Source organism: Protopterus annectens, chromosome 1.part0 (assembly GCF_019279795.1).
Source record: "Protopterus annectens isolate FY-2018-M chromosome 1.part0, PAN1.0, whole genome shotgun sequence".
Taxonomy (NCBI): Eukaryota; Metazoa; Chordata; order Ceratodontiformes; family Protopteridae; genus Protopterus; species Protopterus annectens.
Genome location: NC_056725.1, coordinates 651,825,936 through 651,842,235, shown reverse-complemented (window position 1 = coordinate 651,842,235; position 16,300 = coordinate 651,825,936). Strand labels below are relative to the sequence as shown.

At 45.7% G+C, this 16,300-nt stretch overlaps 1 protein-coding gene across 1 annotated transcript in view; it reads left to right on the top strand.

Moving 5' to 3' along the window:
• LOC122793771 (probable ATP-dependent RNA helicase DDX17) overlaps positions 1–16,300 on the top strand; it is a 1,394,853-nt gene that overhangs the window by 379,873 nt on the left and 998,680 nt on the right. The gene's annotated exons all lie outside the window — the stretch shown is intronic.

The window sequence follows — 16,300 nt, the reverse complement described above, 5'->3', positions numbered from 1 at the left end:
TCCAGCTTTGCCATTGGATTCCTCTGCTGTGACTGTTTTGGAGGCTGGCATGGATCCAACCTCTAGCATGTCCCTGGAGGCCTTGCAGACATCTGCTTTGGATGTTCAGGGGGAACAGTGTTTGATTATTTTTGATGGATCTAGGGATGTTCCTCAGATTCTGGTTATACAGGAAGTTCCAACTGAAATTATTGAATGCTCTCCGGGGTCTGACTCTTCTAAATTTTACAAGGTGGACTTCCCTTTGAAAAAGAAACATGCACAAAAAATAAAAAAAACACAAAGCATGATGTTCATAGTGTTTCACTGCTGCAGTCATTACACTTGGGTTATCCTGCCGTCAAGCGGTCCCGCAGTCGGCCAGAGTTCCAAAGTCTTGGTCTGGCGTCGGTTGCTGTCGCTTCTTCCCTGACGTCAGTGCGCCAAGGGTATATAAGATGCAGCCGATGCCATTTTCTTCAGTCTTTCTTGCCTCGCGGTGCCCGAAGCAAAAGCAGTTTGCAAGTGCCTGTCGGCCGACTCCTGAGATTTCAAATTCGATTTCAGATTCGATTTCAGATCCGAAGTCTTTAGTAAAGCTAAGTACTCCATTGGGGAAACTTTTTCTTGCCTCAGACCGATGTCAGCAAAAGTTAATAATTGTATTTCTTGTGGGAAGCAAATACCTCATAAGGATTTTCATTCTTACTGTATTCCATACCTAGGCCCAGATCACAACGTCACTAGTTGTCGGTTTTGTGCTCTATTTCAAATGCACTATTAAACGTCCGTTTGATTTTGCACGCCATTATTTTGGCCGAAGGTTTAATTATACCATGCCGTCGGAGCAACCGACCGGAATTCACAAAAAACGCAAAAATAAGAATAAGGACAGGCATCAGAGGCGTAAAACGGACAATGAAGCCGCTTCTAGGCCAGTCGCCGGTTCACCGGTCCTCATTGAGGCGCTTTCGCAGTCCCTTACACCCGCTACCTCAGAGCTGCAGGCCGCGACCGACTCCCACGTGGAGTTGCCTAGGCGTCTGGATACTCAAGGTGTTGGGCCTACGGAGACTAACCCTTCAGATGGGTCCGGAGCCGCTGAGCAGGCTTCGGCTTCTGAGGGTGTTTTCAGACCTACACAACTTACCATTGTATCTACAGCCAAGTCTAAAGCAACTTTAAAGACAAAGAAGCAAGTACAGCATTCACCTGGACAGGCCTCCATGCCTAAAAAGCAGATGCTCAAAATGGCCGAAGACTTAATTACTCTGATCAGGGGTACCCATCCCCCTCCTGATAAAAGGCCTAGGCAGGATACAGACTATGATTTCTCTGACCAGATTTCTATATATTCTGACTCCTCTTCAGACAAGGGATATTCCTTACCTCCCTATGAGGACTCTGATGCTGAAGAATCTATTCCTTCAGCCTCTCCTCCTGAGGGATTACTCTTTTGGGGAAACTTTACACACCACGAGGGAGCATTTCCACTGGGAGGGCCAGGATTACTCTGAGTCCAAGAAAAGGCTCAGATTTTCTTTTATTGCCTCAGCACAGGCCCCTTGCTATTCTGCCAGTGTTGGATATTGTGAACGATGTATTCTCTGAATCCAGTTTAAATCCAGATTCTTTAGCCCCTGCTCCATTCAAGCCAGACAGGTACTACAGAGTCCCTGACTCTCACAAATTTCTTTATAAAAACCCTGCTGCTGACCCAGAAACTATTTCCCAGGGTCCTAAAGGGGTAAAGGCCTCCTCAGCTAAAAATCCAGTTCCCTCGGACAGATTCCAGAGCATTAGACAGATGGGGAAGAAAGTTTACACCTCTGCAACTTTAGCAGTGAGGGCTTTAAACTGCCAGTTTCACATGCTTAAGTATCAACAATATTTACTGTCTCCGTTAAAACAGTAAATGAGTACAAGTGCAGAACAACCTGATTTTAAGGAAATGCAGGATTTGTTGCATGCAGCTGAACAAGTGTGAAAACATACTTTGCAATGTGGTTTTGATTCATTAGAAGCTTCTTGTAGAGCAGCAGTTACAGGATCTGTGATTCGAAGGCATGGTTGGTTAAAGGAACAAACCTTACCAGATCATGTTAGGCGAAATTATTAGATGCTCCTTTACAGCAAGATATTTTATTTGGTGTTAAAGCAGAGGAGGTATTAAAGAAAGTGGAGGATAAGGCAAAATCTATGCAAACAGTAAAGGATTTCTTACAGGTACAGCCACCAAGATTTAGCAGAAATTGACCTACTAAAAATGGGTCCTTTCCAGTGTCAGACAGGCCACAAAGAGGCAGATACAGACATCCAAGAGGCAGATCTCCGCCCCAAGGATCTTACAGACCACGACAGCTTCAACACCAAAAGGAGGTGAGGACAAGTCACAACCTTGCAGGAAACAATCTCAATGACTTCCCCTTCCAATGCTAAACTCTCCCCTGTTGGCAGCTCCCTTAGGAGGGAAACTAGCACTTTTTTCACAAAACTGGCAAACAATCACCCAGGACAAATGGGTGCTAAATATTGTCTCAAGGTTACAGGTTCCACTTTCACACTTTACCAAGGCTAAAAGGAATGCCAGACCTGCCACAAAATCAATGGGCAGAGGCACAAAAACAAATTACAGCCCTAATAGACATGAGAGCTATTCAAAAAGTACCACAGCAGGAATAAGGACAAGGTTTTTACTCAAGACTCCTCCTGGTCCCCAGAAAGGACAAAGCCTGGAGACCCATTCTAGACCTTTCCACTCTAAATACTTACCTGGATGGTCCGAAATTCAAAATGTTGACACTACAGCAGCTTCTTCCCATGTTGGGCAAGAAAGCTTGGCTTGTTACTTTGGACCTCAAAGAGGCATATCTGCATGTCCCTGTCAGACAAAATTGCAGAAGATGCCTCAGATTCATAGCTGGTTCAATGCACTACCAATTCTCTGCACTGCCCTTTGGCTTATCTACTGCGCCCAGGGTCTTCACAAAGTGCCTGGCACCAGTAATTGCATTTTGCAGTCAAAAAGGAATTCAAATATATCCCTACTTGGCCGACTGCCGTATTCAAGCAGAGAGCAAGGACATTCTTCTAAAGCATCTGGCGTTTGTAAAAAAAGTTATTAAGTTGCCTAGGGTACACAGTAAACAAAAGAAATCAAAACTAGTGCCCTCGCAAGAGATAATATTCCTGGGTGCCAGCTTAAATACAGCGGCCCAGATGGCTTATCTCACGCCAGACAAACAAGGACAACTGACTCAGTATTTTCAATTGTTGGCAACAAAGTCCCAACTCCCTGCAAGAAAAATTCTACAGGCCTTGGGATTCACTGCATCCTGCATACTTATAATTCCATATGCCAGACTGCATATGAGGAAATTTGCATATGAGGAAATTACAATGGTACCTAAAGTGTGTTTGGATTCGACACTCTCACAGCTTGGAAACGGTAATACCACTAATTCCCTGCCTGCAACAGGAGTTTCGATGGTGGGCACCGGCATGTCACCTCAACAAGTGTCAGCCTTTCACTCTACCCACAGCCAGGCAGCCTTTAACAGATGCTTCTGATTACGCCTGGGGAGCACACATGGCAGGAAAATGTACTCAGGGCAAATGGACCACAAACCAAATGCATCTACACATCAATCAAAAAGAGATGTTGGCTGTACAAAATGCCCTAACAGCTTTCAAGGACCTTCTGCAGCCAGGATAATTATTAAAGACAGACAACGCCACAGTGATGTGGTACAGAAACAAGCAAGGGGGCACTCATTCTTACCCCCCACCCCCTATGCAGACAAGCCATGACCTTGTGGAACACAGCTGTAACTTATCAAGTTCATCTTCAAGCACAATTCCTGCCCGGAAAGAAAAATACTCTGGCAGATGACCTAAGCAGAAACATCATGGATCCTCACGAGTGGAAATGAAATCCACAAGTTTTCAGCATGATGATGCAAAAATGAGGGTGCCCGGACATGGATCTTTTTGCCTCCCCACTGAACTGCACAAGGACTTATCTCACACAAGCATGGAAAGTGGATGCTCTTTCGTTCAGCTGGAAAGGCCTACACGTTTATGCCTTCCCTTCTCTGCCTCTCTTTTCGAAGGTTATAACAGCCAGACAAGAAAAACCACAGATGATTCTAATTGCTCCAGACTGGCCACGCCAACATTGGTACCCAATTGTAAAGAACTTAGCTCAAGGCCCACCTTGGATTTTGCCTCAGATTCCACACGTTCTGACTCAACAAAACAATCTGATTCTGCACAGTCAGCTCAAAACCTTATCCCTAGCTGCATGGCAGATTCATTAGCCAAACAGGCAACACCTCTCTCTAAAGCTGTTACGGATGTCATTTTGGAGGCCAGGAGGCCTAGCACCAGGAAATCTTATTCAGAAAAGTGGAAGAGATTCTGTGCCTGGAACCAGGCTCAAAGCCTTGACCCTCTTGTCCCTAACATACCTCAGATACTACAATATTTAACTGTGATGATGGACAAAGGACTAACCTTCTCATCCATTAAGATCCACGCTTCTGCCATCTCTGCTCATTACAACACGGATCCTCCTATTTTCTCTCAATTGCTAAAGCAGTATCTTAGAGGGGCTAAAATCATAAGACCGCCCCAGAGAGCACCAGCACCTACTTGGGACCTCAGCTTTGTCTTGGAAAAACTCACTTTATGCTCCTTTTGAGCCAGCCAATACAGCAGAAATAAAATATATATCATGGAAAACTGCCCTGCTACTGGCAGTAACCTCAGCACGAAGAGTCTCAGAACTACAGGCACTAATGGCAGGTGGAGCCCTTCATAATTTTTCACCACCAAGACAGGGTTTCCTTAAGAACAAACCCTTCATTTATGCCTAAGGTGGTATCCAGTGTGGCTCTTAACCAAACTATTCACTTGCCAACATTTCATCCAAACCCCCAGAATAAAGGGGAGAGAATTCTACATTCCTTGGACATATACAGACAATTACACTTCTACTTGGACAAAACAAAAGCTTTCAGGAAAACTGAGCAATTGTTTGTATCCTATGCTGCAAGATCACAGGGAAAGGCTATTTCAAAGCAGACCATTTCAAAGTGGATAGGACACTGCATCCGGTTCTGCTACACAACATGGGAAGCCTGTACCGTCTAACATTCCACCAGGGAAGCCTGTACCATCTAACATTAGACCACATTCCACCAGGGCAATTGCAACTTCTACTGCCTATCTTAGAGAAGTACCTACCCAAGGACATTTTGGAAGCTGCAACTTGGAGTTCAGTGCACACCTTTACCAAGCATTACCACTTGCCTCTACTCCAGATCCGGAGCTGGCTTTGCCACTGCAGTGCTACAGGGCCTCATAGCCCCACCAAATCCTCTCTAGAACCAGCCACCCTGACTCTGCTTTGGGATTCTTCCCAAGTGTAATGACTGCAGCAGTGAAGACACTAACATATACAGTTTTGTACCTACCATAAATGTAGATGTTAGTGTCTTCACTGCTGCAGTCCTGGTTACCCTCCCGCCTTCCCCTCTTTCTTAGCTGGGTCTTATCTATAACGATCTACACTATACTTTCTATGTGGTGTATTTGCTGGCTACTAAAGGTTGTCTTTACCTTATGTATGCTTTGTAAGCAATATGTATTGCCTATCCTTTTGGGGGCACCTGACATCTGGAGCAAGGAAAAACTGAAGAAAATGGCGTTGGTTGCATCTTGTATACTCCTGGTGTACTGACGTCAGGGAAGAAGCGACAGCAACCGACGCCGGACCAAGACTTTGGAACTCTGGCCGACTGCGGGGACCGCCTGACGGCAAGATAACCCAAGTGTAATGACTGCAGCAGTGAAGACGCTCTAACATCTACATTTATTGTAGGTACAAAACTGTACTTTTCTCCAGCTCTTAAGAGCCCTGAGTGAATGGCGGCCTTTATGGTTTTGAAGCCTTCTCATGGAGTTTCTGATGTCCTTCAAGGATGCATCTGCAGTCCTAACAAATGGGTTGTCCTGTCGTCAGGCAGCCCCTCGGTCGGCCGGATTCCAAAGTCTGGGTCCGGCTTCGGCTGGTGTCGCACTTCACCCGACGTCATAGCTGCAGTTATTCGGGTATAAAGGCATCAGCCGATGCCATTTTCCTCAGTCTTTCTTGCCGCATGGCACTTTCTGTTCCTGCACTCCCCCCTCCCCCTTGTCCTCTGTCCCCCTGAAAAGATTTAGGGAATAGGATTCATCTGAAGAGAAAATGGATTCAGATTAATTCATCTTAGATACCTTTCCTTTGTACTGTGGGTCTGAGGAAGAGGTTTCCACAAGTCCTGACACTCCTTTTGAGCAGATTTCATTTGGGGGACAATCTCCAGGGTGATGGAGCTCTTTAAACAGGATTGTGTCCAGGTTTCTGAGGTTCAGAACAGATGATGTGTTCTTTTGCAGATGGGACTATCCCAGACCTCCTGCTGTTCTGTTTGTTCTGCATTGTTGGATGCCTTTTTCTGCTGCATGGAACGCCCCAGATTCCCAGCCTCCTCTCCCCAAGAAACCTGATAGGTTTTATAGTACGCCTGAGGACGGCAAATTTCTTTCTAGGTGTTCTCCTGCTGTCCCCACTGTGGTGTCCGTTGCATCGGACACGCCATCTAAGTTACTGGCTTCTACTAACTTCCTTCTGATTTAAAGACAGCAGAACTATAGAAAGGCCAAGTAAGAAGATGTATACCTGGCTTTTAGGGCTGTCAGTTATCAGACCCATATGTCCAGGTATATTTGGGATCTTCTTTCTCAAGCCTGTCAGGTAATTTCTTATCTCCCCAACTCTGAAGAGAAGACTTCTGCTCTTTCCCAGTTAGGGATTTCTTCACAGGCAGCTTGCCATTTTCTTAAGTGTAATTATGATGCAGCGGATGTGTCCTCTAGGGCTGCTGCCTTTGGTTCTGTGATGAGATATTCCTAGCTTCTGCACCAAAGTTTGCCTGATTATGTTAAGGCTAAGTTGATGGAAGCTTCTGTAGACAAGCACAAGTTTGGTGAAGCTGCTGCTGTTTTAAGTCCCTTCAGGGTAAGGACAAGGCCTTGCAGGAAATGAAACAATTTTGTTTCTCCTGTACCTAGATTTCAGATGAAGTTAACCTAATAAGCCAGCCTTTGTTCATAGGCAGTCTTGCCTTCCCCCAAGGGTAAAAAGTGGGAAGCAGGCTTCTACTGCTAAACCTCTCCATACTACTGTGACACAGACATCTCCTTTTCCTGACAAACCAGGTGCTTTCTGATTATCCTGTTCTCAGCCACGCACCTGTTTCACTTTGTTTTTCCCCATCTTTTCTGTCTGGTTAAAGATTACTCAGGAGTCTTGGGATGTTCGTGTTTCACTGTTGCAGTCATCACACAACTGTACTTTGTCCATTATCTGTCTGGGGTATTTCATGGTCTGGAAATCTCTTCTCCCTTTCATGGGCATTCCTTAGCCCTCTTGGGAGCAGATGGCCTTTTTCCAGTGGTGCTTCCGGATCTTTTGAATCTGAGAACTATTCAGGAAGGGATTCTACTCCAGAATGCTTTTTGATGTCCTTCAAGGATGCATCTGCAGTCCTTACAAATGGGTTGTCCTGTCGTCAGGCAGCCCTTCGGTCGGCCGGATTCCAAAGTCTGGGTCTGGCCTCGGCTGGTGTCGCACTCACCCGACGTCATCTCTGCTGGTCTTCGGGTATAAAGGCATCAGCCGACGCCATTTTCCTCAGTCTTTCTTGCCGCGTGGCGCCCGAAGCAGAAGCTGTTCAAGTGCCGGTCGGTCAGATCCAGAGATTACTATTACCGAATACTACTTCGAAGACTTCTAAAAAGCTAAGTACCCCGTCGGGGACTCTTTCTTGCCCCAGCCGATGTCAGAAAAAGTAAATAACTGTTTAACTTGTGGGAAACAAATACCTCATAAAGATTTCCACTCTTACAGTTTACCTTGTTTAGGCCCAGACCACGACGTAGCAGCTTGTTTAGCCTGTGCTTCCTTCAACCGACGAACGCTTAGGTGTCGGTCGGAGTTTTCTGAACAGTTTTTCGGCTCAGATTTTGCGTTCATTATGCCGTCGGATCCTCCGACTACACAAATTGTTAAGAAACGCAAAGAGAAGGACCGACACTCGCGGTCCGCGGTTTTGGCCGAAACCACGGTTAAGCAAACCGCGAGTGTCTCGGTTTCGGCCGAAACCGAGCAAACGGTTCAATCCTCAGCCGAATCCATGACTGCTACCGAGGCCCCTTCTACCCTAGTTGAATCGGCCTCTGAAGTTTTGCCTACTAATGTGGTTTCTCAAGAATTATCGGATACCATCCCTTTGGATGTCTCTACCCCAGCACGTGGTGCTGCTAGGCCTCCTGCAGCCATGTCTATAAAGGCCTTTGCCAGGGCTAAAGCAGCCAAATCTGCTAAGTCTGTGCCTGTTGAGGCCCCCTCTCACAGGCCCAGTTCCAGTTCCCAAATGCTTACTCTGGCAGAGGATCTCATCTCTTTAATAAGGGGATCCCAATCTCACCCAGACAGGGCCTCTCAACCTCCAGAAAAGAGACCTAGAGCAGAGCACCCTGAGACAGTGTCCTCAGATGACTCTTCTGATGATACAGACAATACAGACCATCCAGAGGCTCCTTTTTCTACATATGAAGATTCCGATGCTGAAGAATCTATTCCTTCTGCCTCTCCACCAGAGGAATTTTCCTTTGGGGAAACCTTACATGCCATGAGAGAGCAATTCCAATGGCAAGGACAGGATTTCTCAGATTCAAGAAAAGGCTTAGGACCTTTTACACTTACCAACATAGGCCCTTAGCTATACCTCCAGTTCTTCCTGTTGTGGATGATGCATTTAATGATGTTTGCACTGCTCCAGATACTTTACCTCCAGCCCCTGCTAAACCCGATAGATTTTACAGGGTACCGGACACTCATCACCACTTATACAAGGCTCCTCTTGCAGATCCTGAGACTATTTCCCAGGGACCTAAGGCAGTAGCTTCGACCTCAGCGAAAACCCTCTCCTTCTGAAAGGGAATCCAGGTCCTTAGAGAGATGGGGTAAAAAAGTATACACCTCTGCTACTCTCTCAGCTAGAGCTTTGAACTGTCAGTTTCATATGATCCAATACCAAGAGTTTATGCTTGATCAGTTAACTAAGAAACTGTCTTCTGATGATCCCTTAGATAAGAAATATGTTCTAGAGATGGTCAATAACATTCAGCAGGTTAGTAACCATTCCTTAAAATGTGGCTATGATGCACTGGAGGCTTCATTTAGATCAGCCATGACTGGCACAGTTATAAGAAGGCATGCATGGTTGAAAGAACAGGTCTTACTGGATCATGTTAAAGCAAAGCTATTAGATGCTCCTATGGATAAGGTCAGTCTATTTGGTTCTCCTGCCCAACAAGTAATGAAGAAAATGGAAGAGAAGGCAAAATCTGTACAAACAGTTAAAGATTTCTTACAGGTTCAGCCCCCAAGGTTTAGCAGGAACTGGCCTTCCAAAAATTGGTCCTTTCCAGACTCCTCTAAATCTCAGAGAGGCAGGAATAGACGTTCCAGAGGCAGAAATCAATCCAGAGGAGGTGCCTACAGGAGAGGGCAGTGGCAAGGCAATAACCAACGAGGCACAGATTCGACCACTGCCACTACAACACAATCACAGTGACTTGACTCTGACACCGCCTACCAGGGAACAAATAGCAGCTCCCTTAGGCGGAAAGTTAGCCTTATTTTCAAAAAACTGGCACTATATCACAAGAGACAAGTGGATTTTGCAAATTATAGATCAAGGCTACAGGTTTCATTTCCACACCTTACCAGTAAAAAGAGGAATGCCAAACCTGCCACCAAATCAAAAGACAGAAGCTCTAAAACAAACAAATCAATTAACAAAAATGAGAGCTGTCGAAAGGGTACCACCTACAGAACAGGGCAAGGGATTCTACTCCAGACTCTTCCTAGTACCAAGAAAAGAGAAAAGTTGGAGGCCTATTCTCGACCTGTCCGCCTTAAACACATTCATCATTGTTCCAAAATTCAAAATGCTGACCCTACAGCAACTTCTTCCCATGCTGGGCAAGGAGTGTTTGCTGGTAACTCTAGATCTCAAGGAGGCATACCTGCACGTCCCCATACGACCAAATTGCAGAAGATACCTCAGATTTCTTGCAGGATCAGAGCATTATCAATTCTCAGCATTGCCCTTTGGCTTATCTACTGCGCCCAGAGTGTTCACGAAATGCCTGGCATCAGTAATCGCTCATTGCAGGCTTCAGGGAATCCAAATTTATCCATACCTGGACGACTGCCTGATACAAGCGGACAACCGAAGCAAGCTGACACAAGACTTACAAAGGGTCATTTGCTTACTACAAGCCCTGGGATACACAGTCAATTTAAAAAAGTCAAGACTGATACCATCCCAAACAAGAACATTTTTGGGTGCAAAATTGGACACAGTAAAACAGATGGCATTCTTAACTGCAGAAAAACAAGAACAACTTCCTCTTTATTTCTTGGCATTAACAAAACAGGACAAACTAACAGCAAGGAAAGTACTGCAGGCCTTGGGCTTCATGGCCTCCTGCATAATCCTGGTCCTCCATGCCAGACTGCATATGAGAAAGTTACAGTGGTACCTAAAGAATTTATGGTCTCAACACAGGCACAGCTTAGAAACCGAAATACCACTAATCCCATGCCTGAAACAAGACTTCCTATGGTGGGCTCAGGCATGCCAGTCAAATCCAGGTTTGTCCTTCCACAACATTCAAACAAGCCAAACCATCACAACAGACGCCTCAGACCTCGGTTGGGGGGCCCACATGCTGGACCACTGCATTCAAGTCTTATGGACTCCAGATCAGCTGCACCTGCACATAAATCCAAAAAGAAATGCTGGCAGTAAAACTAGCAATCCAGAATTTCAGACCATCCCCCAAAGAAGGCCAATTGATGATGAGGACAGACAACACCACAGTCATGTGGTACATCAACAAACAGGGAGGCACTCATTCATACCCCCTATGCCGAATGGCTCTGGACCTATGGAATATGGCTCTGAGCTACAACATTCAGTTACAGGCAATATTTGTGCCAGGAAAAGAAAACCTCCTAGCAGACATGTTAAGCAGAACTACCTTGGATGCTCACGAATGGATGCTACACCCGGACATCTTCAAGACCATCACAAAGAAATGGGGGATACCACAAATAGACCTATTCGCATCCCCACTCAATCACCAGCTCAAGAAATTCTGCACCAGGATATACCACCCACTTGCTTGGAAGGTGGACTCTCTATCCTTCAGTTGGAAAGGCCTGACAGCATACGCATTTCCACCTCTTCCTTTGATGCACAAGGTACTACTGAAAATCAAAGAGGAACGTCCAAGGATAATTCTGATAGCTCCAAATTGGCCAAGGCAACATTGGTATCCATTACTGAGGACCATGTCTCGAGGGGAAACGTGGACACTACCCCTGATTCCTTTGCTGTTAACTCAGAGCAACTACAACATCCTGCATCCCAACCTGAAAACTCTGCAACTAACTGCCTGGAACATTGCATAACAGCAACTAACCCAGATTTATCTCAAAGGGTTAAAGACATTATCCTTGAGGCCCGCAGACCTTCAACAAGAAGGAACTATGCAGGAAAATGGAAAAGGTTTGTCATTTGGAGTACTGAAAGAGGGAAAGATGTGTCAAAGGTAGATATTGCCAACATCCTGGAGTATTTGGCAGAGCTTCTCCATACAGGCCTGTCCTACTCCTCCATCAAGATACATGCATCAGCTATTTCTGCAGAATATAGCTTCGATCCCCCTGTTTTCTCACATCCTCTGCTCAGACAGTTCGTGAGAGGAATTAAGAATGTAAAACCTCCTAGAAAACCACCATTACCAGCATGGGACTTGAACTTTGTGTTAGAAAAATTGACACTCCCTCCATTCGAACCAGCAGCAACAGCAGATCTTCAACACCTATCCTGGAAAACTGCTTTCCTACTGGCAATTACTTCAGCAAGAAGGGTTTCAGAACTACAGGCTTTAATGGCAGTACAACCCTTCTTAATCTTCCATCAAGATAGAGTATCCATGAGAACTAATCCTACATTCATGCCTAAGGTGATATCCAGAGTGTCTCTAAACCAGGCAATCCACCTACCTACCTTCTTTCCCAATCCACAGAACAGGGGAAAGACGCCTGCATACCTTGGATGTACATAGACAGTTGCTACTACCTGGACAGAACCAAGGGTAATAGAAAAACAGACCAGCTTTTAGTAGCCTATGCAACAGGAAGGGAAGGAAAAGCAATTTCCAAACAAACAATCTCCAAGTGGATAGGAAATTGCATAAGATTCTGTTACTCCTACCATGGAAAGCAAATTCCACAGAACATAAGGCCTCATTCTACAAGGGCTACTGCCACTACCACAGCTTTCTTACGAGGAGTGGCTACCAAGGACATTATTGAGGCTGCTACTTGGACCTCCGTGCATACATTTGCCAAGCATTATAACTTACCTCTATACTCAAGATCCCGAGCAGGGTTTGCCACTGCTGTTTTGCAAGGGATCCTAACTACACCATAATTTTTTCTACCTCCTCCCCTAGTTTGGCTATGGTATTCTACCCATTTGTAAGGACTGCAGATGCATCCTTGAAGGACATAGTACAGTTTTGTACCTACCATAAATGTAGATGTCCGAACAGGATAGCATCTGCAGTCAGGATTACCCACCCTCCTTCCCCTCTGTGGTACTCCTAGGGTATTTGCCCTCCTTATAGCTAGCTAGGGGGGGATATCTTATGGTGTTTTTGTTTGTATATATGTACATAGATGCTTATTTTTTGTGTTTGCCTTCTGTTTTTATTGGAAACATTGGCATTTACCCAAAATTTAGTTTTCCAAGAGGGCAACTGGCATCTGGGGCAAGAAACACGGAGGAAAATGGCGTCGGCTGATGCCTTTATACCCGAAGACCAGCAGAGATGACGTCGGGTGAGTGTGAAACCAGCCGAGGCCAGACCCAGACTTTGGAATCCGGCCGACCGAAGGGCTGCCTGACGACAGGACAACCCATTTGTAAGGACTGCAGATGCTACCCTGTTCGGACATCTACATTTATGGTAGGTACAAAACTGTACTTTCCCAGGAAGGAAGGCAAACCCCTTTCTGAAGGTCCCTTCTTTTTGAATGTTTAGACCTTGATGTTCATCGTGCATACAGCTGCAGTCATAACAGATGGGTTCTCCTGCCGTCAGGTGGGTCCTCGGTCGGCCGAATTCCAAAGTCTAGGTCCGGCGTCTGTTGTCGTCGCTTCTTCCCTGACTTCAGTGCGACAGGGGTATAAAGGAACCAGCCGACGCCATTTTCTTCAGTCTTTCTTGCCGCGCGGTGCCCGAAGCAGAAGCAGTTCGCAAGTGCCGGTCAGCCAGCTCCTGAGATTATGAAAATTTGGAAACGGAAGTCTTCTTGAAAGCTAAGTACCCCATTGGGGAAACTTTTCTTGCCTCAGACCGATGTCCGTTAATAATTTTATTTCTTGTGGGAAGCAAATACCGCATAAGGATTTCCATTCCCTCTGTATACATTGCTTAGGCCCAGACCACAACGTCTCGGTCTGTCGCTTTTGTGCTACATTCAACAAGCGCACCATTAAGCGTCGGGCGGAGTTCGCCCAGCATTATTTTGGGAAAGCATTTAAATATATTATGTCGTCGGATACTCCGACTCAAGTTTTGTCTAAATGCAAAGATAAGGACCGACACACGAGGTCCGCGGCCTCTACCGACACCACGCCTAAGCCGACTACACGTGGTCCAGTTCTCAGTGAGGCGCCTACGCAGCCCCTGACTACCGACGACACTTCTTTGACGGTGTCTCCTGTGCCTGAGGTCGCAGGCTCCTCGGCCCACACCCTGACTACAGATACCGAAGCCACTCTTGGCGTTGAAACTCAGAATGTGGACAGGTCCACCTCCACTCAAGGTGTCTTCAGACCTTCCTCTTCTTTCTCCATCAAGGCTTTCACTAAGTTTAAAGCAGCCTTGCACTCTGAGACAAGCTACACAGGACCCATCTACAGCCCCCATGCCTAAGAAACAGATGCTTAAAGTGGCTGAGGATTTAATTACTCTTATCAGAGGTTCTCGGCCCCCACCGGACAAAAGGCCCAGAGTGGAGGAAGATTCCCCCTCTTCTGATCAGGGCTCCATTATTTCTGAGCACTCTGGATGATCAGGAACATTCTTACTCCCCTTTTGAAGACTGATGCGGAGGAGTCCATCCCTTCTGTATCTCCCCCTGAGGATTACTCATTTGGGGAAACTTTGCATACCTTAAGGGAACACATCCACTGGGAAGGCCAAGATTATTCAGATTCCAAGAAAAGGCTTAGGGAATTTCTCTTGCTACCTCAGCACAGGCCTCTGGCTATACCTCCTGTCTTGGACATCCTAGATGATGTTTACTCGGAGGCCTGCCTTAACCCGGACTCTCTACCTCCAGCTCCAGTTAAGCCTGACAGGTACTACTGGGTTCCTGACTCACACCAATTTGTATACAAAAGCCATGCGGCTGACCCAGAAACTATCTCACAGGGCCCCAAGGGAATTAAGGCCTCCACTGTTAAAAACCCATTACCTTCCGAGAGAGATTCCAGATCCTTAGAAAGGTGGGGAAAAAAGGTATACACCTCGGCCACTTTAACCATGAGGGCATTAAACTGCCAGTTCCATATGCTAAAGTACCAACAGTGTCTGTTATCACAGTTGAGAAGCAAAATGTCACAACCTGAACAACCAGACTTGAAGGAGTTGCAGGATTTGATGCATAGTGCAGAACAAGTGGGTAAACATACCTTGCAATGTGGTTTTGATGCTCTAGAGGCTTCATGTAGAGCTGCTGTTACAGGATCAGTCATATGTAGACATGCCTGGCTCAAGGAGCAAACCTTACCAGATCATGTCAAAGCTAAATTACTAGATGCCCCTCTACAAAAGGATGTATTATTTGGTGTTAAAGCTGAGGAGGTATTAAAGAAAATGGAGGAAAAGGCTAAATCAATACAAACAGTGAAAGATTTTCTACAGGTACAACCTCCACGTTTCAGTAGAAATTGGCCTTCCAAAAATTGGTCCTTTCCAGCCACGGACAGACCCCAAAGAGGTAGATACAGGCGGCTGAGGGGCAGAGGGCAATCTCAAGGATCGTTTAGAGGCAGACAATGGCAAGCTCCTACACAAAGAGGTGGTGAGGATAGTTCAGCCATTCAGAAAGCAAGCCCAATGACTTTCCCCTTTGCATGCCAAGCAAGGCTCAAATGGCAGCACCCTTAGGCAGAAAACTGGCATTATTTTCAAAAAATTGGCATATTGTCACAAAAGACAAATGGATCCTGGACATTATAAACAGAGGCTACAGATTCAATTTTCACACCCTTCCAAAAATGAGAGGCATGCCAAACCTGCCACACAATCAAAGGGCAGAGGCACAAAGACAAATTTCAGATCTCATGGACATGAAAGCTATTCAAGAGGTACCTACTCACGAGCAAGGTCAGGGTTTTTATTCCAGACTATTCCTGGTACCAAGGAAGGGAAAAGATTGGAGACCTATTTTGGACCTATCCATCCTAAACACATTTTTACTCATACCAAAATTCAAGATGCTCACATTACAGCAGCTTCTTCCCATGCTGGGCAAGGAGTCTTGGCTGGTAACATCGGACCTCAAGGAGGCATACCTGCATGTCCCAATCAGACAAAATTGCAGAAGATAACTCAGATTTTTTGCAGGTTCAACCCATTATCAATTCTCTGCATTGCCCTTTGGCTTATCTACTGCGCCCAGAGTATTCACGAAATGCCTGGCATCAGTAATTGCCTACTGCAGACTTCAAGAAATACAAATATACCCATATTTGGACGACTGCCTGATCCAAGCGGACAGCAAGCACATACTTCTGAAACCATCTGGCTTTTGTAATAATGTTGTTGAATTCTCTGTGATACACAGTCAACAAAAAGAAATCCAGGCTAATACCCTCTCAGAAAATAATTTTCCTGGGTGCCAACTTTGACACAAACGCCCAGATGGCCTACCTCACGCCAGAGACGCAGGGGCAACTAACTCGATACTTCAGAACACTAGTAAATTTCACCAGGCTGACTGCAAGGAAAATCCTGCAGGCTCTGGGATTCATGGCATCTTGCATCCTACTAATCCCATGTGCAAAGCTGCATATGAGGAAACTTCAATGGTACCTGAAAAACCTATGGTCTCAACACA